The 23,689-nt window shown below is 47.0% G+C and overlaps 1 long non-coding RNA gene across 1 annotated transcript; it reads right to left on the reverse strand.

Annotated features, from left to right (window-relative positions):
- Positions 1 to 1,579: 1,579 nt before the first annotated feature.
- On the reverse strand, positions 1,580 to 11,200 carry LOC145542260 (uncharacterized). Its single transcript, XR_014079728.1, has 4 exons — positions 11,128 to 11,200; positions 8,374 to 8,521; positions 2,548 to 3,204; positions 1,580 to 2,114 (listed from the first exon to the last, which is right to left on the reverse strand). It is a non-coding gene; the product is annotated as an uncharacterized LOC145542260 (long non-coding RNA).
- Positions 11,201 to 23,689: the final 12,489 nt, after the last annotated feature.

The raw sequence follows: 23,689 nt of genomic DNA on the forward strand, positions 1-23,689 counted from the left end.
GCATCGGCAACCAAAGGCGTCCTGTCCAGTGGAAGGCGCCCGTGGTCATTCCCTGCTCGTGGCTTCTCTGCTCCCTCAGTCCCTGTGGGACGGAGCTGGGGACAATGAGGGTGACCCGAGGCAGCCGTGGCCCAGCCAGCCCCACCCAAGGCTAATAAAGGAGCAGCCAGTCTCCTGAGCCCAGTGTCCGTCATTGGAGCCGACTGCCTTCCAGCCCTGAGCTGAGGGGTGTTTCAGTTTGGAGACACGGAGCACAAAGCGCCAGCCAGGGTGGTCCTGGAAGAGAGGGGGCCGGCCCAGCGCCCACTCCCCAGTCTCAGTCCTGTGTGCACCGGACACTGCAGCTTCCTCCTGCCCGGATGCCTGTTCTCCAGTCCCTGTGGCCAAACCCATGCATGGGGACCCACTTCCTTCCAGCAGCTGCCCTGACCCCGCCCTGCAGGGGAGCAGGTACTGTGCGGTGTGTCCTCCCCGGTCCCGGACCGGTGACTGCACTGTCGGGTCCGTCTCATCTTCCCGCTGGACTGGGACCTGCACGATGGGGGCGGGGCTGAAAGGCCTGCAGGGGCCGGCCACAGAGGGCCCCGAAACGCAGTGAGGAACTGGGACTCACGGGGAGGGCTGAGAGCTGTGGACAGATTTCAAGGAGAGCAGCACTGCTGAACCGCACACTGGGCTGCTTAGCGCAAAGAAAACCAGCACCGGGAAGATCAAGGGTACAGCAGGGCCCCCACCCCGTCCCAGTCTTCTTGCTTCCCAGCCAGCTCTCAGGGCCTGGAGGAGGGTCCTCTCCGACTGCTCCGGTGCGGACCTGTGGGCAGCATCACTGCGTGGTGAAAGCCGGGCACACAGGGCCCCTGGGCCACGTGCAGCCGCCCAGGGCTTCCAGGAGCCCATGTGCAACCGCCGGGACAGACATCTGACACACAGACGCACCACCTAAAGTGGAAACACCCTGTTCCTGGGAATCTGGGACTTAACCTTTTTAAAGCCCCTTTCCATGGCCCTCACGTTTCTGGGCTTCTGTGTCTCCTCCTGACTTCCTCCCCCACCCCCATCCCCGGGACATCTGGCTCACAGGAGCATCCCCAGGACCTGAGCTGCTCAGCAGCTCCCACTGTGGTCCAGCCTCTCAGAGGGGCTGCTCCACCACCCATTATAAATAGGGGAACTCGCAGTGGAAAGGCCCCCTGCAAGACGGTCAGGAGACAGCTGAGCAGGGACAGCCACGCTCACGCCGCCTTCTCCGCCTGCCCATGCCGCCAGGTTCACGGACTCTGTTCTTCTATTAAGGGCCTTGGAGATCCTCTCGGTCCTGCTGGAAGTGTTCTGGAATGCAAGTGCAGGAAGCTAGCACACACTTTCCGTATTCTGGTCCTGCATTGCAGCTCAAGCCTTTCCCCTTCACAACCACACTGGCAGTGTCGGGAGTCACTGTGATAATTTTCTTAGATTGTTTTTCCGTTTAGTTGCTCTGATTAACTCCAAGGACCACATGCCTACACGCGTCTCTAACTGGAGCATGCACAGCCCCAGTTCCAGGCACGGGGGACGCAAAACAGAGTGTCTGTGATACAGCTTCCTGGGGCATCATGTTTATTCCCAGTGCTTTAGAAGAACCGTCCCCTCCCCCACTCACTTGGAAGAAAGGACAGGGAAGAGCGGGGGAGGGGAGAAGTGCTGCAGGAAGGGCCGTCCAGCCTCGGACAGTCCAGTCCCCACCCGGATGGGACCAAGGGGTGAGCTTGCATCAGGGCGGCCTCTCCTCTTATCCCCAGGTAGTGCCCGGCCGTCCTCTGAGATGGCCAGGTATTTTGGATACGATGCATCTGAAGGCCGCCGTGGTGTGGGACATCCTCCTGATTTGAATCTGGGGCAGAGAACAACCCCGTGTTCTCCTGGACCGTGCTGCCTCTCCCCAGGCATCAGGGTACACACAGCGTGCACTGCCTGCACCGCCCAGGGTGCACACAGGCCTGGGCTCCAGGGGCCCGGGGTTCAGCATCTTCCTGCCCTCCACTTCAATGCAGGGGGTGCGACCTGACCTTCCTGCCTCACTGGCCATGGGGAATTACCCTGGGCTCACTTTGTGGTGAGGCTTCCGGCTGGGTAGTCTGCAACATAAGTGCTTTAAAGTAAAGTTCTAGAACCTCCCAGCCACCCCTGCTGTCTCTGGCTGTGGCCGGAGTGGGGCTGGGACACTCTTGGGCTGCCCAGCGTGGGGGGAGCTTCTGGAGGGTGACACACCCAGGGCAGCCAGAGCCTCTGGGGCCCTAGTCCTGCTGGTGGAGGGGGAGCCCCAGGGCCACATCAGGGGCTGGGGGGTGTGCACCTCTGACCCTCCAGGCTGCTGCCCCTCCCCCTCACAGAACTGTGTGCCCACCTCAGGGCCCGAGGAGGCTCAACCCGTGGTGCTGAGGTCAGCAGAAGGGAAGGGCCTCAGAGTGACAGGACGACCCCCACCTGGGGCTCCTACCCCCCTGTATCTCCTGCATGCAGGACACACGCAGAGTCCATGTGGCCCCACCCCAAGCCCATGGTCATCACCTGTCACCCGAGGAGTCCTCATCACAGGGCAGCTCACTGGATGGCCCGAGCGGCTCCTCCTGGTCCACGTTCACTCACGGATGCCTGATGGGTCACTTCAAGTGACCCCTCCGTTGTTGGGGTCAATGGTTATCGTTGTTTCAGAGAGATTTTTCTATCTCAAGAGAGGGATAAAGTGGCAACGTGGTGTTGCTCACTCAGGATCCGCTGCTGCAGCTCCCAGAAGTCTGGTCCCAAGAAAGGCAGGGACCCAGGCCCCACGAGTGCAGAACCACTCCCAGGCTCCACGCATCCAGGTGAGCAGCCATCACAGAAGGTGCTGACTGAGTGGGAAAGTCTGTTATTCTTATACTCATCTCAGCATTAAGAAGTAGGGTCTCTGGCGTCAGGTCTCTTCTGCGGGCGACGCCTTCTGGTGGCAGCACTGCCCAGCAGGCACCAGCTGCTGGAATGGGCCTTGGCCACCTCATCTGCCAAGCAGCCACCATCCAGTAAACAGTCAATCACGTCTCGTGCACTCACATACTCCGTGACAAGGAACGACGTTTACTCAGTGTCAATCACCTGGAGGAGCTTTCAAGACCCCGATGCTCTGGACTTTGCAAGAGAAGTCTCCGGAGGCTGAAGGAGTTCTGCTGACTGTTCTTAGTGGCCTTCCTGAAAAGAAGACCACCCTCATCATATTTACCTCAATAAGGTCATCAGCAAGTGCATCATTAGAAAGCTTGGGGGACCAGGAGACAGTGGGTTGACTTATTCAAAGCACTGAAGGAAAAAATATGTCAACCAAGAATCCTGTGGCTGGAAAAACAAGAGTGTTCTTTAGCACTAGGCCTGCTTTGCCTAAAGGACACTGGACAGTAACTCAAAAAACAAGTGTATATAAGGGGAAAATAGGAAGTAACTACACAAGCCAAAAGGAAGATTCAGAAAAGATGTGAGATCTTAAGTTTACATCTCAGGCTGGTCCTCAGCTCAGAGACTGCCCACAACAATTAGAAGCACAAAAACAGTATCAGTAACTTTCACAAACAGCAAACCCTGGGGAAGAGGGGGAACCTTATTTCCAGAGTTACCACATTATTGTACTCAAATGTCTAGTTTTCAACAAAAAATATCACAAGGAAGAGCAGCAACATCAAAATGGTGGAACAGGAGATTTCTACTACCTTCCCCCAAAGAAAACCAATTTGGATGACCACCCACAGACCAGAAAGCCTTTGTGGGAGGCCCAGAGTCCAGGAGTGGGTGCCAATACAATGCTGGGCAAAAAAAAAAAAAAAATCAGATATTGGGTGCATTTAGGAGGGTGAGAGAAACAGCCTCATTTTTCTCATGTTGCCCCCCCTCCCCCAAGGTGACAATTCAGGACCAAACTAGACCTTCCCGGTCTGAAGAGCCTGCATGGTAAGCACCCACCTGACGCCTCCCCCCGCACCCTTCCCTGTGGATGCTCTGACAGCTGTGAGAACGCACTCAGGCAGTCAGGGAGCCTGAGCAGAAAACTGCCTGAGTCAGCAGGCCTAGGAGAAACCACAGAATGGACCACGGAGCAGGCCCCTAGGGAAAGCAAAGAGATACTGTCAGCCAGGCTCTGCAGGGTCCAGCGGGCACCTGAGCCTCAGCGTTCGCCACAAGATGTGTGTAGCAGGCGTCCCCACAGTAACGATGTGAGAACTCCTAGCACAGCCCACAGGGGGTGTTCTCTCCTGAAGTCAGCCAGTAAGGACCAGAAGAGGTCACTTCTCTCCAGATGTGAAGACAGCAACACAGGGCTTCAGGAATATGAAAAACCGAGATCCAGGTACAAAATAAATAAGTCACAGGAAGGTGGTGTGCAGCATAGGGAATACAGTCCCTGAAACTGCAGTAACTTTTGATGATGACAGAAGGCTCCATAATATATAAAAATGTTGACTCACTATGCTGTACACCACAAACTAATAGAATATTGTATGTCAACTATACTTCAGTAAAAAATCTTTAAAAAAATAAAATTCAAGGAAACATGACACCCTCAGTGGAACACAGTAACTGTCTAATAACTGACCGCAAAGAAATGGAAATCTGCAATTTACCCAATAAATAATTCAAAGTAACTTTTAAGGAATCTCAGTGAGCTAAAAACCAGAGAAGGACAATTCACCAAAATTCAGAAAACAATACATGAACAAATGAGAAGTTCTGCATGAAGAAAGAAATCATTTAAAAAAAAAGAATTATGTAGACATTCTTAGACTGAAGAATACAATGGATGAAATTAAAAATGCAATGGACGACATCAACAGCAGAATGGATCAAGAGAAAGAACTTGTGAAGTAGTAGATAGGACCTTGAAATTATTCAACCAAAGGAGAAGAAAGATAAAAGAATGAAGAGTGAAAAAAAATCCTGTGAATCCTATGAACATCTAAGAAGTGTTGGAGTCTCAGAAGGAGAGAGAGACAAGAGGTGAGAAAGTGTATTTAAAGAAATAATGGCTGAAAACTTCCCAAATCTGGGGAGAAATTTTGATATCTGAGTTTACGGAGCTAATAGATCATCTGAAAATTTCAATACACAACAATCTTGTCCCTATTTTTTAACAATACTATCTAAAATAAAAGATAAAGATAGACTTTTAAAGCAACAACACAGAAAAAAGTTTATCTCATACAAGGGAACACGTAGAAGGCTATTAGCAGAGTTCTCAGCAAGAAGCTTTCAGGTCAAGAGAGTGATGGGATGGTATAATATTAATAAATATTCTAAAAGAAGAAAATGTCAACAAAGAATACTTTACCTGGTAAAGTGTTCTCTCAGAAATGAGGTAGAGGCTTTTCCAAACAAACAAAAGCAGAGGGAGTTCATTACCACTAAAAGCTGAAAGGAGTTCTTCAAGTTGCCTTGAAAGGGCATGATACTCATATGAAAACAGAGGATGCAAGTGGATAAAGAAGATAAAGATAAGCATGTATCCAAATTCAGCATATTCTAATGCTGAATATGGTTGTGTGTTAATCATTTAATATAAATATTAAAGGACAAAGGTAGTAAAAGTAACTATAGCTATAAAATTTGTTAATAAATACATGATATAAAAAGAGGTAAACTGTGACATCCAAAACATGAGAGGGGAGGTAGAGTTTTAATATACAGTCAAAATTAAGTTATCAGCATGAAACAGACATATCTGGAAGATGATTTATGTAAGCCTGGTGGCTCAGTGGTAAAGAACCTGCCTGTCAAAGCAGGAGACATGGATTCAATCCCTGATCCGGGAAGATCCCCTGAAGAAGGGAATGACACTTCTCAGTAAAAACCCACTCCAGTATCCTCGCCTGGGAAATCCCATGGACAGAGGAGCCTGGAAGGCTGTCGGGAGCCACGATAGGCGTTACTGACAAAATGGAGGCACGGCCCCAACCCCCTCTCCTCATTCCGCAGGCACGGGCCCGGGATGAAGGAGTTAGGTCTTGTGATTCTGACTTGTCCTTTCCTTCCTGAGCTGAGTTGGCTGGAAAGAATGTTATAATCCATACGTTAACTATTGACATTTGTTCAAGGATCTTTACAAAGAATGCTCCAGGATGAGCACATAGGCTGCAGCCTGAGATCATGGGAAACATTGTTATCTGAAACCTGCCTGTAAGGGGAATGTTTATGGCAAAAGAAGTTTGCTGAGTTTAGGGGTTAGGAATAATTAAGAATAGTTAGAAGCTAAACGGAGAAGGCAATGGCAACCCACTCCAGTACTCTTGCTTGGAAAATCCCATGGATGGAGGAGCCTGGCGGGCTGCAGTCCATGGGGTCGCTAAGAATTAGACACGACTGAGCGACATTACTTTCACTTTTCACTTGCACGCAATGGAGAAGGCAATGGCAGCCCACTCCAGTGTTCTTGCCTGGAGAATCCCAGGGACGGCGGAGCCTGGTGGGCTGCCGTCTATGGGGTCGCACAGAGTCGGACACGACTGAAGCGACTTAGCAGCAGAAGCTAAAGGTTTAAGGTATGTTGTAGTGTTGGCATATTTTACTATAGCTTATGGAAACTAGGTATTTTAGAGATACTAATAGCTAAAAGCCTTTTTAGGAGATGATGAGCTTAAGTTACTAGGGGATAGCAGGATTTAAAGAGATAAGAAATAAACTGAGGAATGTAATATACAGCCCAGAGACAAACTTGAGTTACAATGTTATCACAAGGCCACTTAAGAAGAAACTCTGAAGGACAACAATGATTTATGGAGACAGTAAATATGGGTGAGGGGAAACTGAAGATGTCATACCTCTGACCTAATGCTTTTGTAAAAGTATAAAAGAAAACCTGATGCTTAAAATAAACATGCAGCCCAGTGCTTTGACCGAGAGACTGCATCATTTTCTCCACGGAGATACAGTCCAAATGAATGAGAGGCTGCATCATTCACCGACCCTGTTCATCCCTTCAGGGCGATTCCCTGGCTGCCGGAGCTGGACTCCGGCAGAAGGCTACTGTTCATGGGGTTACAAGGAAGTCAGATGACCTGGGGATATACTGGGCTACGGCTAATGGAAGTTCTTGACTTAAATTCTTACTTATGACCTTACTAATAACTGATAGCTATATTTTCTGTCACTTGCTTCAGAAAATTGTTTCCGATATTACCAAATACGTAACTGAGCCTCTGATAAAATGATGATGTGTGCATGCTAAGTCGCTTCAGTTGTGTCCGACTCTGTGTGACCCCATGGACCATGGCCCACCAGGCTCCTCTGTCCATGGGATTCTCCAGGTAAGAATTCTGGAGTGGGTTGCCATACCCTTCTCCAGGGGATCTTTCCAACCCAGGGATCGAACCTGCACCTCTTATGTCTCCTGCATTGGCAGGTGGGTTCTTTACCACTAGCACCACCTGGGAAGCTCCATAAATTATCATACGATCCAATAATCCCACTACTGGACATGTACCCCGAGAAAACCATAACTGAAAAAGACACAGGTACCCCAATGTTCATTGCAGCATTATTTACAATAGCCAAGACATGGAAGCAACCTAGATATTCACGAACGGATGAATGGATAAAGAAGTTGTGGTACTATACACAATGGAATATTACTCAGCCATAAAAAAGAGCACATGGGAGTCAGTTCTAGTGAGGTGGATGAACCTAGAGCCTATGACACAGAATGAAGTCAGAAAAATATCATAAATTAATGCATATATATGGAATCTAGAAAGATGGTACTGATGAACCTATTTGCAGGGCAACAGTGGAGATGCACACCATGGAGATGGACACCATGAGGGAAGGAGAGGGAGGGATAATTCGGAGAGTAACATTGAAACATACGTATCACCATATGTAAAATAGATAGCCAATGGGAATTTGCTATAAGACACAGGGAGCTCTAACTTGGTGCTCTGAGACAACCCCAGGATGGGATGGGATTGGAGGTAGGAGGGAGGTTAAAGGGAAGGGACATATGTATACCTAGGGCTGATTCATGTTGATGTATGGCAGAAACCATCACAGTATTGTAAAGTAATTACCTCCAATTAGAAATAAATTAAAATAAAAAGCATCTCTACTAAGTCAGTGTCTTCCAGGAAAAAGGGCTTCCCTGGTGGCTCAGAGAGCAAAGAATCTGCCTGCAATGCAAGGGACCCAGGTTCAATCCCTGGGTCAGGAAGATCCCCTGGAGAAGGATATGGCAACCCACTTCAGTATTCTGGCCTGGAGAATCCCATAGACAGAGGAGCCTGGGTTCATGGGGTCGCAAAGAGTCAGACACTCCAGAGAAAATGAACCAGTAGGTTATACATAGATGGCTAGAAAGAGATTTTTTAGGTGGGACTGGCTCACATGATGATGGAAGCTGAGAAGTCCCAGAAGCTGCTGTGCCATCTGCAAGCTGGAGGCCTGGAAAAGCCGGTGGTGTGGTTCCTCTCCAAACCGGGAGGCAGGAGAACAAGGGCAGCAGCAGTGTAAGTCCCATTCTGAGCCTGAAGGCCTGAGAACCAGAACCAAAGGCAATTTTAGGAGACAGAAGTCCAGGCTCAGAAAACAAGCTCCATCCTCCACCCTGTCACCCCCCTAATCCTCCGACACTCCTTCCCCCCACCCTGCCTTTTTGCTGTCTCCGGGCCCTCAGAGGACTGGGCAAAACCCTCACTGATGACCATGACCCTTTCCAAAGTCTCTGAATTCATATGCTAATCTCTTATGGAAACAACCCCACAGACACACCCAGAATAGTTTTACCAGCCTTCTGGGCATCCCTTAGCCCAGTCAAGTAACCATCTCAGCACTGAACTCTGCAGTTTGGGTCCACTCCCTGCTGCCCACACTGCCCTGCTGGTCCAGCCCCCTCTACTCTGCACTCCTTCCTCTCTCTGTGGAGCCCCTTTTGGTCCATTTTCCTTTCTTCCTGGGCCTTTCCCTGACACCAGCATCCCCCCCACTCTCCTCCATCTCCCTCCTTCTGTTACTGAATAATGCAAGTCCCTCTGCCTAAAGCACAGTTCAGTTCAGTTCAGTCGCTCAGTCATGTCTGACTCTTTGGAACTCCATGGACTGCAGCACACCAGGCTTCCCTATTCATCACCAACTCCTGGAGTTTACTCAAACTCATGCCCATTTAGTCAGTGATGCCATCCAACCATCTCATCCTCTGTCGTCCCCTTCTCCTCCCACCTTCAATCTTTCCCAGCATCAGGGTCTTTTCAAATGAGTCAGTTCTTCACATCAGGCCAAAGTATTGGAGCTTCAGCTTCAGCATCAATCCTTCCAATGAATATTCAGGACTGATTTCCTTTACGATGGACTGATTGGATCTCCTTGCTGTCCAAGGGACTCTCAAGAGTCTTCTCCAACACCACAGTTCAAAAGCATCAATTCTTTGATGCTCAGCTTTCTTTCTAATCCAATTCTCACATCCATACATGACTACTGGAAAAACCATAGCCTCTACTAGACGGACCTTTGTCAGCAAAGTAATGTCTCTGCTTTTTAATACGCTGTCTAGGTTGGTCATAGCTTTTCTTCCAAGGAGCAAGCGTCTTTTAATTTCATGGCTGCTGTCACCATCTGCAGTGATTTTTGGAGCCCCCAAAAATAAAGTTTGCCACTGTTTCCACTGTTTCCCCATCTATTTGCCATGAAGTGATGGAACCAGATGCCATGATCTTAGTTTTCTGAATGTTGATTTTTAAGCTAGCTTTTTGACTCTCCTCTTTCACTTTCAACAAGAGGCTCTTTAGTTCTTCACTTTCTGCCATAAGGGTGGTGTCATCTGCATATCTGAGGTTATTGATATTTCTCCCGGCAATCTTGATTCCAGTTTGTGCTTCATCCAGCCCAGCATTTCTCATGATGTACTCTGCATATAAGTTAAATAAGCAGGGTGACAATATATAGCCTTGACGTACTCCTTTCCCAATTTGGAACCAGTCTGTTGTTCCATGTCCAGTTCTGTTTCTTCTTGACCTGCATATAGGTTTCTCAGGAGGCAGGTGAGGTGGTCTGGTATTCCCTTCTCTTTCAGAATTTTCCACAGTTTGTTGTGATCCACACCGTCAAGGCTTTGGCATAGTCAATAAAGCAGAAATAGATGTTTTTCTGGAACTCTCTAGCTATTTCTATGATCCAGCGGATATTGGCAATTTGATCTCAGGTTCCTCTGCCTAAATCCAGCTTGAACATCTGGAAGTTCATGGTTCACGTACTGTTGAAGCCTGGCTTGGAGGACTTTGAGCATAACTTTGCTAGCGTGTGAGATGAGTGCAATTGTGCGGTAGTTTGAACATTCTTTGGCATTGCCTTTCTTTGGGATTGGAATGAAAACTGACCTTTTCCAGTCCTGTGGCCACTGTTGAGTTTTCCAGATTTGCTGGCATGTTGAGTGCAGCACTTTCACAGCATCGTCTTACTGTAAAGCACAGTAAGGCCAAACAATACTAAAACATTGGAGTCTGGAGCAAAGAAATGTTTGTTACAGGGCCATGCAAGGAGATATGTAGGTCCTGCCCATAACCCCAAAGTTACTAAAAGTTTTCAGCAAGCCTCTTTAAAAACAAAAGGTGAGGGAGGGGAGTGGTTAGTTGTTGCAGATGTCTTGCTGTCAGATCCTTTGTTCCTGAGGTCAGATCATGGCCTGGTAATGATGTTCCTGTAAATTGCTACCAAAAGATGTTATTCTCTGTCCTGACAAGAAAGGGCAAGGTCCTAGGGCACAGCTGTCATCCTCCAGGGTCCCGACCCTGGCTAAGAGGAGGCAGAGCTCGGCTCGCAGCTCCCTCAGAGCCAGGTCCCCACAGCCTGCCCAGCTGTCATCGCTGAGGGAGCCAGGCGCCCAACCCAGCTGGCCCTCAGCCACCCAAAGGGGAAGAGACCAGGCCTCTCAGACTGCGACCCAGGCAGATGGCCACTGCTACCGGGTCACAAAGACCAGCATGGGGGCGAGGTTTAGCACTCCTCAAGGCCTGGGCCTCGGCTAGGGGGTGGTCTTGGCGAGGGCTCTGGAGTCCTGCAGGACACAGTCCCCAGCCTGTTCTCTGGGGCCCACAAGGCCAGGTGAGCTGGAGGGCTTCGGGGAGAAGGCCAGGATCCACCTCTTACCTCACTCTCCTCCACCTCAGGAGGACCAACCACTTCACTGTTGTCTCACTCCTCTCACTGTCACTCCTTAACCGACCGCAGCTTGTGGACGGGGCTCACTGCTGCACTGTCCAATGACTGAGCGGGACTACTAATGGCAGCTCACTGACAGTTGGTTGCCAGCGGGCGCCATCCCCCAGGCACCAACCAATGACTGAGCAGGACCTCAGTGAGGTCCGATGCAGAGCGATGATGCACAGCAATGGCTGCTCCGCTGAGGGCGGAGCTCACTGTGCTCTGTTACACTTCCTCCTCTCTTTTCTCCTCAGCTCCCCATCCCCAATCTGGACATTCAGGGAATGGAGTGAGGACGCCATCACCCAGAAAGGCACACTTGCCAGTGGGAACTCAAACACCCCCTGGGAGGCATGGCCCACGGGGTGTCACAGGAGAGGGGCCGGTCTCTGAGGGGGGACGCGCAGAGAACACTGGGGCAGGGCCTGGCTGTGGGAGGAGGAGGGGAGTCTCAGGAGAGGGCTGGGGTCCAGGGGGGCCCTGAGGGGAGAGGCTAGGAGCCGGGGAGACAGCCCACCCCCCAGAGGGGACCTGACGCGTGTGGCCTCAGTCAGGAGACCCAGGTGGCAGGCTGTCCACACGGGCCAGAGTGCCAAAGGGCCGGTTGGGAGTTTAACAGAAATGGCCTGGTACCTGGCGCGGAGCAACCCTCGCCTGCCCTTGTAGGGACTGCCCTCAGCCTGCACAGGCCAGTCAGTGTGTGCTTTCCTGGACGATGCAGCTCCTGTGGAGCCTGCGAGATGATGCTGAGCTGGGAGGGAGGGAAGACGCCACCCAGGACCTGCAGGGAGGGTCCAGCTCTGCACGAACACCTTGATAGTTCCGGCAGCTGGATGCTCCCACCCTGCCTCCACCCCCCAGGCTTCCTGACCCGCTCCAGCCCTGCTCCCCTCCCTGCTGGGCCCCCCACAACTGGTCACCCTCCCACTGCCTGCACCCTGGGCCAGCTCTCATTCTACAATAAGAAAAGCCCAACTGTATGATTTGGGGCATTGGGAATTATATCAATTTTCCAGTAGAATCTGTTCCACAGTAAAGGATCTGGTTTCCCTGATGGCTAGCTGTCAGGAGGGGTCCCAGGGAACTTTCTGTGTTTGGGGAAACATCACTGTTACACCGAGGATGACCCACAGTCTGGCTCTGCTGGAGCCCCTCATGGAGACGAAAGTCGGCCTCATCTCCTCGGCATAGTAAGTGAAATCAGTCAGAGAGAGAAAGACAAATATCATGACATATCACTGAAAACTGGGATTTATAAATTCATACAAATGAACTCATTTACACAGTAGAAACAGACTCACAAACTTAGAAAACCAACTTAGGTTTATTCAAAAAAGTATTGTGTGTGTGTTACTTGCTCACTCCTGTCCGACTCTTTGCAACACCATGGACTGTAGCCCGCCAGGCTCCTCTGTCCATAGAATTTTCCAGGCAAGAATACTGGAGTGATTGCCATTTCCGTCTCCAGCTGAACTTCCCCACCCAGGGATTGAACCCGGGTCTCCCGCATTGCAGGCAGACTCTTTACCGTGTGAGTATTAAGGAGAAGGGATACATGAGGACTTTGGAATTAATATATACACATTAATCTATATCCAAAAGATAATGAAAAAGAACCTACTGAGTAGCACAGGGAAGTCTGCTGAATACACTGTAAAAACCTCTCTGGGAAAAAGAAACTGAAAAAGAATAGATATACGTCTATGGGTAAGCGAAGCGACTCCCCGTACACCCGCCTCCAAAACCAAGGAAATCAAGTCTAATATAAAATGACAATGAAATGACAAAAAAAAAACAAACCCCAAAACTATGGGGCATAAAGAAATGCTGCCACCTTGTGGCCATTTGTCATAACAACTTTAAAAGCTGTGCTGATGGGCACTGAAGATTCACAAGGCCCGTGGGGCTCGAAGTAAAAAACATCTGCCCTCAAATAATGTCATAGGCGGAGTCACCAAAAAAGAATTTAAAATTGGGCAATCCTTCAAGAAGCCAAGGTCAAAAGGTACGTTTAACTTACAGTCTTTGAAGAAAAATCACATGAATAGAGGCCAACGGCACTAAGTATTAAGAGAAATGCAAATCAAAGCTACAAAGAGCTACAAGCAGTAAGTGCTACAGAGGGTGTTGAGAAAAGGGAACCGTCCTGCATGGATACAGGGGATGTCAACTGGTCGCAACCACTATGGAGGGTAAGGTGGAGGTTCCTTAAACAATGAAAACCAGCATGAAATTAGAATACTCCTACCACCATACCTAAAATAAACTCCAAATAGTAAAAAGATCTAAACATCAGGATGGATACTATGAAATACTTGAGGGAAATACAGGTAGAACATGCTTTTATGTAAATCACAGTGAGTTCTTTTGGATCCACATCTTAGAATACTGCAAACTAAACCTAACATAAACTGAGATCGAATTAACCTGAAAAGCATTTGAACAGCTAGGAAACCCTGAAGGAAAAAGCCAAGACTCAGAGTAGGAAATTACAATCTTTGAAAACGAAGATGCCCACAAAGAATCCGTCTCCAGAACACGCAAACACGTGCAGCTAAATATTAAACAAAACAAAAAGCCAACCACACACAGAAAACGGGCCACCGTTCAAAATGGACATTTTCATGTAGAAAACATACAGATGACCATGAACCACATGAAAAGATACTCAGCATCACTGCTTATTACAAAATTGCAAATTAGATGTCCAGTGAGGTACCACCTCACACCCGTTAGAATGGCCATCTCAAAAACTCTCCAACAATAAAGCTGGAGATGCTGTGGGGAGAAGGGAATCCTCCTACAGTCCTTGGGACTGTAAATTGGTAATTGGCTGGAAAGAACTGTATGGAGGTTTAAAAAAAAAAAAAGAATAAACAACCTTAGAGCTACAGTAGGGTCCAAGACTCCCAGGCCCAGGCAGAAACCCAAACAACCCAACATTTTAAAAGACACTGGCACCTCTGGGACCCCAGCTGCACCAGGGACCAAAGCCAAGACCCGGAGACAGCCTAAGTGAGGAAGGACAGACGGAAGGGTAAAGAAGAGAGGGTATGTATGTTGTTGTTCAGTTGCTAAGTCCTGTCTGGCTCTTTGTGACCCCATGGACTGCAGCGTGCCAGGCTTCTCTGTCCTTCACTATCTCCCGGAGTTTGCTCAAACTCATGTCCATTGAGTCAGTGATGCCATCAACCATCTCATCCTCTGTTGCCCACTTCTCCTGCCCTCCATCTTTCTCAGCATCAGGGTATTTTCCAATGAGTTGGCTCTTCGAATCAGGGGGCCAAAATATTGGAACTTCCAATGAATATTCAGGGTTTATTTCCTTTAGGATTGACTTATTTGATCTCCTTGCTGTCCAAGGGACTTCCAAGAGTCTTCTCCAACACCACAATTCAAAAACCATCCCAAAGAAACAGAAATGCAAGAAGGCAAAATGGTTGTCTCTGGAGGCCTTACAAATAGCCGAGTAAAGAAGAGAAGTGAAAGGCAAAGGAGAAAGGGAAACAGATACGCAATGCAATATGACTGAGCCATTGAGAAGGAGGAAATAATGCCATGTCCAGCCACATGGCATGGCCGTCTATGGGGTCGCACAGAGTCGGACACGACTGAAGTGACTTAGCAGCAGCAGCAGAGGTGATCATGCTAAGTGTACTAAGGGAGTCAAGGAGAGATTACTATTATGACCTCACTGCTAGGTGAAATCTGAAAATGTAACAAATGAACTTCTTATCCAGGGTAAATAGCCTCACCTGGCTTAGAAAATAAACATAATGTTACCAGTAAAGACAAAGGATGGCAGGGAGAAAGGAGTGTGCTATGCACACTGCTATTTGTAAAACCAATCCACAGGGATTACAAGGAACCTTATTTGATACTCTGTAATAACCTACATTGGAAAAGAACCCAAAATATGCAGATGACACCACCCTTATGTCAGAAAGCGAAGAAGAGCTAAAGAGCCTCTTGATGAAAGTGAAAGAGGAGAGTGAAAAAGTTGGCTTAAAGCTCAACGTTCAGAAAACTAAGATCATGGCATCTGGTCCCATCACTTCATGGGAAATAGATGGGGAAACAGTGGAAACAGTGTCAGGCTTTATTTTTGGGGGCTCCAAAATCACTGCTGATGGTGATTGCAGCCATGAAATTAAAAGACGCTTACTCCTTGGAAGGAAAGTTATGACCAACCTAGATAGCATATTAAAAAGCACAGACATTACTTTGCCAACAAAGGTCTGTCTAGTCAAGGCTATGGTTTTTCCAGTGGTCATGTATGGATGTGAGAGTTGGACTGTGAAGAAAGCTGAGCCCCGAAGAATTGATGCTTTTGAACTGTGGTGTTGGAGAAGACTCTTGAGAGTCCCTTGGACTTCAAGGAGATCCAACCAGTCCATTCTAAAGGAGATCAGTCCTGGGTGTTCATTGGAAGGACTGATGTTGAAGCTGAAGCTCCAATATTTTGGCCATCTCATGCGAAGAGTTGACTCATTGGAAAAGACCCTAATGCTGGGAAGGATTGGGGGCAGGAGAAGAAGGGGACAACAGAGGAAGAGATGGTTGAATGGCATCACTGACTCGATGGACATGGGTTTGGGTGGACTCCGGGAGTTGGTGATGAACAGGGAGGCCTGGCATGCTGCGATTCATGGGGTCGCAAAGAGTCGGACACGACTGAGCGACTGAACTGAACTGATACCTATGTAGTATTGAATCATGTTGTTGTATATCGAAAAGGAAAAAACAACCCCAAAACACTGAACTTCATCCATATACGGCAATGCAAGTTATATAATAAGGAGAAAATGAAAAGAGAAAAAATGCTGACTCTATTCTCTCTTGCCATGATGACCTGGGCTGTTGTCACATCCCTGGAACCTAAGCAGGCTTGCGTCCTGAGGCTAGGTTGTCGTCTCACTAAAAAAGCTGGGAATCAGTTCTAATGAGGTGGGTGAACCTCGAGCCTATTATACACAATGAAGTGAGTCCGAAAAAGAAAGATAAATATCGTATACTGAAGAAGGACTTCATAGGGCCTGGACTCCATCTTAGGCCTGTTTGTGCTGATCAAGTTCGGCCACCTCCCTAATGGACTCTGAACTCTGTGCTTAGTGCCTGTGGAAACAATAGAAGGATAAGACCCCCTCCGGACAGGGGAACCTTGGAGATTGTATCCAGGTTACTCATCGCCTAAGAGAAAACATACACTGATCCCCCTACCTCTGGACAGATCATAAATTTTTCTGTAACCTCGGGCTTATTGATTATTAACTGTTTGGAATGTAACCTCGGGCTTATTGACTGTTTGAACACATAACACATGAATGATGAGATTACTGTGATTGTATTTACCTTTCCTTTGTTTATGTAAGTCACAAGGAAATTGGGGTTGTGGGTTCAGACCCGTACACATGGGGTATAAAAGATTTTCACAAATGCTGGTCGGGGTCCTTGGCTAAGAGGAGACTCTGCCTTGGGCCGGTGGGTGTAATAAACTGCACTTCACTATCTGCATCGTCCTTCTGAATGAGCTTGTTTCCCGGAACGCGTAGCTACAACAATACTAACGCATATATACGGAATCTAGAAAGATAGTACCGATGAATTTATTTGCAAGGCAGCAATGAAGAAACAGACATAGAGAACAGACTTATGGACACAGGGAGAGGGGAGGAGAGAGTGAGATGTATGGAGAGAGCAACAGGGAAACTTATTACCATATGTAAAATGGGAATTTGCCTTATGTCTCAGGGAACTCCAACAGGGGCTCGGTATCAACCTAAAGGGGTGGGGTGGGGAGGGAGATGGGTGGGAAGTTCAAGAGGAAGGGGATATATGTACACCTATGTCTGATTCATGCTGATGTTTGACAGGAAACAACAAAATTATGTAAAGCAATTATCCTTCAATTAAAAAATAAATAAACTTTTAAAAAGATTTTTTTAAAAACTTGGGAGATTTGTGCTAGGCAGTTGCCTCCAATGTACCTGGAGCGACTGTTGCCCTCTTCCTGAGCTTGCATTCTTTAGATAGCGGCGGGCCTTACCGCAGAGAAACCAAGCCTGCTGCACCCAAAGTACAGCAGAGCCTCTGGGCTGGAAGAGCTTTGAAAAGTTCCCTGGGCTCCAAGTCTCCTGCTGGGGGAGTTCCCACTTCCAGCCTCCATCCTCAGGGTCACCCCAACTACAGATGACTGCACCCCTCCACACTACTGTCTTGCAGAAATTGGGATGTGTCCTGGGGATAAATGGGAAAGGGGAAGAAGTTCCTTAACACCAGCCTTGAGTGTGTCTTCTGGCACATTCCACTCTTAACTGACAATGCAGGAACAGGATTTGCCTGAGGCTCTGGTTGCCCAAGGAACAGGGCAGGAAGAAATGCTGTCTCCTAGTTACTGCTGATGGGCTTTTGACATTCACAAGGCCTTTGGGGCTCTAAATGATGCCTGCCCTCAAGTAACGTCCTGGCGTAAATCATCAGAATGGAATTCAAAATAGGGCAGACTTTCCAGAAGCCGATTTCAAGAGATAAATTGCACTTACATGGTATAAGATCAAAAAGCACCTGGAAAAATACTCCAACTCACTAAACAGTAAATCAATGGAAATCAAAACTACAATGAGGCATCAACTCATACTGGTCAGAATGGCAATCATCAAAAAGATCTACCCGAGAGTAAGTGCTGAAGAGGGCATAGGGAACAGGGAACCCTCCTACACTCTTGGTGGGGATGTAAATGGCTGCAGCAACTATGGAAAACTGCATGGAGGTTCCTTACAAAACAAAAGGAGAGGAACCATATGACCCGGCAACCCCACTTCTGGGCTTAGATCTGGAAATAATCATAATTCAAAATGAAGCATGCACCTCTTGACTTAAAAAATAATTATTATCATATGTGAAACAGAACACCATTCCAGGTTCAATGCATGAGACAAATGCTCAGGGCTGGGGCAATGGGATGACCCAGAGGGATGGGATGGGGAGGGAGGTGGGAGGGGGGTTCAGGATGGGGAACACATGTAAACCCACGGCTGATTCATGTCGATGTATGGCAAAAACCACTACAATATTGTAAAGTAATTAGCCCCCAACTAAAATAAATAAATTTATTAAAAAAAAATAGTTACAACCTAGAATTTGTGTTTATGTTTTATTTGGTGGGAATTTTTAGGACCTCACACCTGGGAGACAGCATCTCAAGTAACCCTGGAGAACTGACCCTCAACTTCTAGGTTGTGACTATTTTTTCAAGTTGACAACCTGTTTTCAGGGCAGCACAATTTACAATAGCCAATACATAGGATCAACCAAAATGTCCACAGAAAAATAAGACTAAGCGATACACCTCTACACAGGAACCCTACTCACCCGTAAAACAGAGCAAAGTAATGCCATCGGCAGCAGCACGCATTAAGCGAGTGATTATCATACTAAGTGAAGGAAACCAGAGAGAGAAAGTCAAATATCATGACATATCACTGACAAGTGGCATCTATAAATTTATACAAATGAACTCATTTACAGAAGAAAAATAGACTCACGAACTTAGAAAACCTACTTATGATTATCCAAAAAAAGTGGTAGAGCAGAGGGACACATGAAGAATTTGCAATTAACATATACACATTAATATATATCCTATAGGTAAGCAAAAAACCTACTAAAAAGCACAGGGAAGTCTACTGAACACACTGTAAAAAAAACTTTATGGGGAAAAGAATCCTGAAAAGAATAGATATACATACATATGTGTATACTGAATTAAGTTCCTCTATACGCACACAGAGAAAAACCCCACAACATCAGAAATCAACTCTAATATAAAATAAAAATGAAATTCCTCAGTGTGGCCCATGAAGAAATGCTGCCACCTGTGGCCATTTCCTGTAACAACAACTTTAAAAGCTGTGCTGAAGGGCGCTACCAGGTCCTGTATGGCTGTAAGTAAAAAACGCCTGCCCTCAAGAAATATCTTAGGTGCGGTCATCGAAAAAGAATTCAAAACTGGGCAGTCGTTCGAGAGGCTAATTTCAAGAAGCAATGTTAACTCACATCCTTAAAAAAAAAAAAATCACATGTAAAGATGCCAACAGCCCTAAATAATATTTAGGAATGCAAATAAAAACTACAACAAGGTATCACCTCACTCTGGTTGGAATGGCCATTGTCAAAACTCTGGAAACAATAAATGCTGGAGAGGGTGTGGAGTAAAGGGAACCGATGCTGGGAATGTAAATTGGTTGCAGCCACTATGGAGGACAGTGTGGAGGTTCCTTAAATAATGACAACCAGCATGAAATTAGAAGACTCCCTAAGCCATGAAATTAAAAGAAGCTTGCTACTTGGAAGAAAAGTTATGACCAACCTAAACAGCATATTAAAAAGCAGAGACATTACTTTTCAACAAAGGTCCGTATAGTCAAGGCTATGGTTTTTCCAGTGGTCATGTATAGATGAGAGAGTTGGACAATAAAGAAAGTTGAGCGTCAAAGAATTGATGCTTTTGAACTGTGGTGTTGGAGAAGACTCTTGAGAGTCCCTTGGACTGCAAGGAGATCCAACCAGTCCATCCTAAAGGAAATCAGTTCTGAATATTCATTGGAAGCACTGATGCTGAAGCTGAAATTCCAATACTTTGGCCACCTGATGCGAAGAACTGACTCACTGGAAAAGACCCTGACGCTGGGAAAGATTGAAGGTGGGAGGAGAAGGGGACGACAGAGGATGAGATGGCTGGATGGCATCACCGACTTGATGGACAGGAGTGTGAGTAAGCTCCGCGAGTTGGTGATGGACAGGGAGGCCTGGTGTGCTGCAGTCCATGGGGTCACAAAGAGTCGGACACGACTGAATGACTGAACTGAACTGAACACCATACACCAAAATAAACTCCAAATAGTGTAAAGATCTAAATGATAGCATTAGATACTATTAGAGTTTTCAGGAAAATATAGACTGAACATGCTTTGGTGAATTTCAAGAGAAAAAAGCAGATTGGTACTTACCAGTGACAAGGACAAGGAGAGAATGAAAATAACTGTTTAATGTATATAAGGGGTTTTATTTTGAGGTGCTAAAATATTATGGAACTAGACTGATGTGATGTTTGTACAACATTGTGAATGTATTATTTTCCACTGAATTTTTTACTTTAAAATGGTTAATTTTATGTGAATTTCAGCTTAGGTTTTTGGGGGTTTTTTTAATAAGAAGATAGGATCACAACTCCTGTGAACATAAAATACATACAGCCAGGACACGTATTATTTGCATCACTAGTGGACAGAAATATGTATTAATCTCTGCACCAACTGAATTTCAAAATAGCACAAAATCAGGATCATACTGCCCAGAAAGAAAATCCAGTGATCTCTTTTACCTATTTCCTAGTTTTAAATACTTTTCCTATGCTTAAAAGTTGTCTAAATGGTACATTTTATGCTATTATATTTTACTCTAATGAGAAATCAAATGAGACATGATACATACACACATACATACAATGCTTTTTCTGATACTGTATATGCCTGCCTACCAGGAGAGGAAGGGCTAATCATGTGGATGGTAGGTCAAATCTCACCAGCGATGAGCGTCCTTCTGGTGTCATACTCCAGTATTGCAATGGGTACAGTGAGCAGTGACAGGGTTGGTACTGCATCTTCCTCCTGGTAGTGCCTTCTCCTCCTTTCGAGCCTCCCTGCCCTGGTCCCTCACTCCTGCTCCCTGCAATCCTCCTCCCTAACACACTGGTAGCACAAAGCTTCTGCCTCAGGCTGTGTTTTCTGGAGAATCCAGGTTAAGACATTTGGTACTTTCCACATGATTACACTCATTTTAAGCCATCAGTAAATCTTCCTAGTGATCAACGTATCTTATTTGTAATAAAATACTGAGTTCTTGGGATTGTAAATGATGGTAAATAGCAAATGCAGACCCCTCCCTACTCTTCAGGATCTGAGAGGTGTTAAGGATGAGGGGGTCTTCCCAGGTGGTGCTAGTGGTAAAGAATCTGCCCGCCAATGTAGGAGACACAAGAGACACAGTTTCCATCACTGGGTCCGAAAGATCTCCCGGAGTAGCAAATGGCACCCCACTCCAGTGTTCTTGCCTGGAAAATTCCAGGTGCAGAGGAGTCAAAGAGTCAGACGCGACTGAGCGGCTGAACAAGAGGATGAGGGGTCTAGGAAGTGGTGGAGACTTGGACACAAACATTTCCTCTAGTCTGGTTCACTGTGCCTGCTTCTCCCCTCTCTCCTCTCCTGTGTGCCTTGTGCCCTATCCTTCATCTCTGCCAATTTCCAAAGAGGCCTTTTGGAGGACATCCGTGCCCTCAAGCATGTCACATCCAACAGCCAAGGGTCCTGCTCCCATCTTACCTGGTTTCTCAGGAGCATTTGGCTCAGCTGCCTTGTTGAAGCCTCCTCTTGGCTTCTCTGCCAGAGTTACCGTCACACCCTACCTCAGTGGCTGTTTCTCCAGCAACATCATCAGACCAGTGACTCTGAGTGGAGGGTCCAGGTCTCTCCTCAGCCATCTCCACTTCTCCACCCAGGCTCTCTCCCTAGAGGCTCTCATCCAACCCCATGGCGTTAGACATATGTCTAAGTTGATGACTTTCAAGTCACTATCTTCTACCTTGCTTCAAGGTTGTTCAAGGTTCTCTCTTGAACCTCAGCCTCCAGGCATCAACTCATTTCTACTTGAAGATCTAGTTGGATATTTTCAACTGCCAATGAAGAGGGAATTCATAGGGCCTGGACTCCGTCTTAGGCCTGTTCGTGCTGATCATGCTCGGCCACCTCTCTAATGGACTCTGAACTCTGTGCCTAGTTCCTATGGAAACGACAACAGAAGGATAAGACCCCCTCCGGACAGGGGAACCTTGAAGATGTATCCAGGTTACTCATCGCCTAAGAGAAAACATACACTAATCACTCCTGTCTCGACAGGCCATAAATTTTTCTGTACCTATCGGAGTGTAACCTCAGGCTTATTGATTATTGGCCAATTGTTTAACTGTTTGAACACGTAACACATGAATGATGGGATTATTGTGATTGTATTTACTCTTCCTTTGTTTATGTAAATCTCAAGGAATTTGGGATGGTGAGTTCGCACAGGTACACATGGGGTATAAAAGATTTTCACAAATGCTGGTCGGGATCCTTGGCTAAGAGAAGACTCTGCCTTGGGCCTGCCGGTGTAATAAACTGCACTCCACTACCTGCATTGTCCTTCTGAGTGAGTTTGTTTCCCAGAACGTGGCTACAACACCAACTCATTCCTCCTTGCACGTCTCTAACATGTTGACTCCTCTTGGGTCGGCATCTCTCACGTGCTAATGTCTCTTTTCTGAGACTGTTCCCCAGATCTTGGCCCAGTTGGCTCTCCTTGCGCTCTTTCTTCCCACTTGGGTCTCTGTCAAATGCCATGTCTCAAAGGACTTCCCTGGCCTCTCTGGTTAAGGTAGTCCTGAGAGCCTCTCTGTCCCTCTTCCTAGATTTATTCCATGTCACTGTCTGAAATGACTGCAGGCCTCCTTCTTTATCTAAGTACCAACTGTCCCCTGTCCTTTGTCCTTACTGCTACTGCTCCCTACTATGTCCCTGGAGTTCAGAACAGTGCCTGGAAACACAATCGGATTTCTATTCTTTGGATACAAAATACGTATTTGTGGAATTAATGGGTGTGTGTGGTAGCATTCTGGGTTGGTTACTTTCCTTTGGCAGGCTGTTTTAAATGACTTGAAACAAAGGAGATCAGAGGGTGGTTTGCAATCTTTGGAAATAACTATCTTTTCTGCCAGAGAAAAATTTCCCTGGCCTTCATTTCTTTACAATTATCATAATTTGGTCCAATGACCTAGGGTCACAGATTGCTTATTGGATTGTGGGGAGTAAAAATCACCCTGTGCCTCCCTCCATGTCTGATGGGTGTGGAGAATGTCAGAGCTTGGAGGAGGGACCCAAGACACAGATGAGGGAATGCTGGTAAGCCCAGAGGACAGGAGGGTCCTGAGAACCCTAAGCCTCCCTGCTGGTTGGCTCAACAGAGGGGTTAACATGTGGTCCTGTGCCCAAAACTTGGACAGGATCCCAACTTCAGACTCCCCTAGTCAACAGCTCGGCACCCCTGAGTAAGGCGGGTTACCTCTCCTTACTCCAGTCTCCTCATTTCTATGGGGATGATGATGATGATAAAAATAAAAATGCCTCTGTCTAGGTTTTATATAAGAATTAACTAAAATAACCTATCCCAGTAAAATAATACTTGACACAGTTACCAAGCTGAATTTCTAGCTGGTTTGCTAAAAGGCTCCAAACTTGAAGTGTCACAGAACAAGTAAACTAGTGATTCTTCTACGGGAATGTATAACTTGGCCTTTGTTTTACATGCAGAATACCCCTCCCATCTTGTTTCTCTGCTTTCCTGTCTCCTTCCTCTATTCCTCAGCAGTAAAGGGGAAAGAGGAAGAAAAGAGACAAATAAATATTCTCTCCAATAG

Source organism: Giraffa tippelskirchi, chromosome 3 (genome assembly GCF_054371585.1).
Source record: "Giraffa tippelskirchi isolate mGirTip1 chromosome 3, T2T-mGirTip1v1.2.pri, whole genome shotgun sequence".
Taxonomy (NCBI): Eukaryota; Metazoa; Chordata; class Mammalia; order Artiodactyla; family Giraffidae; genus Giraffa; species Giraffa tippelskirchi.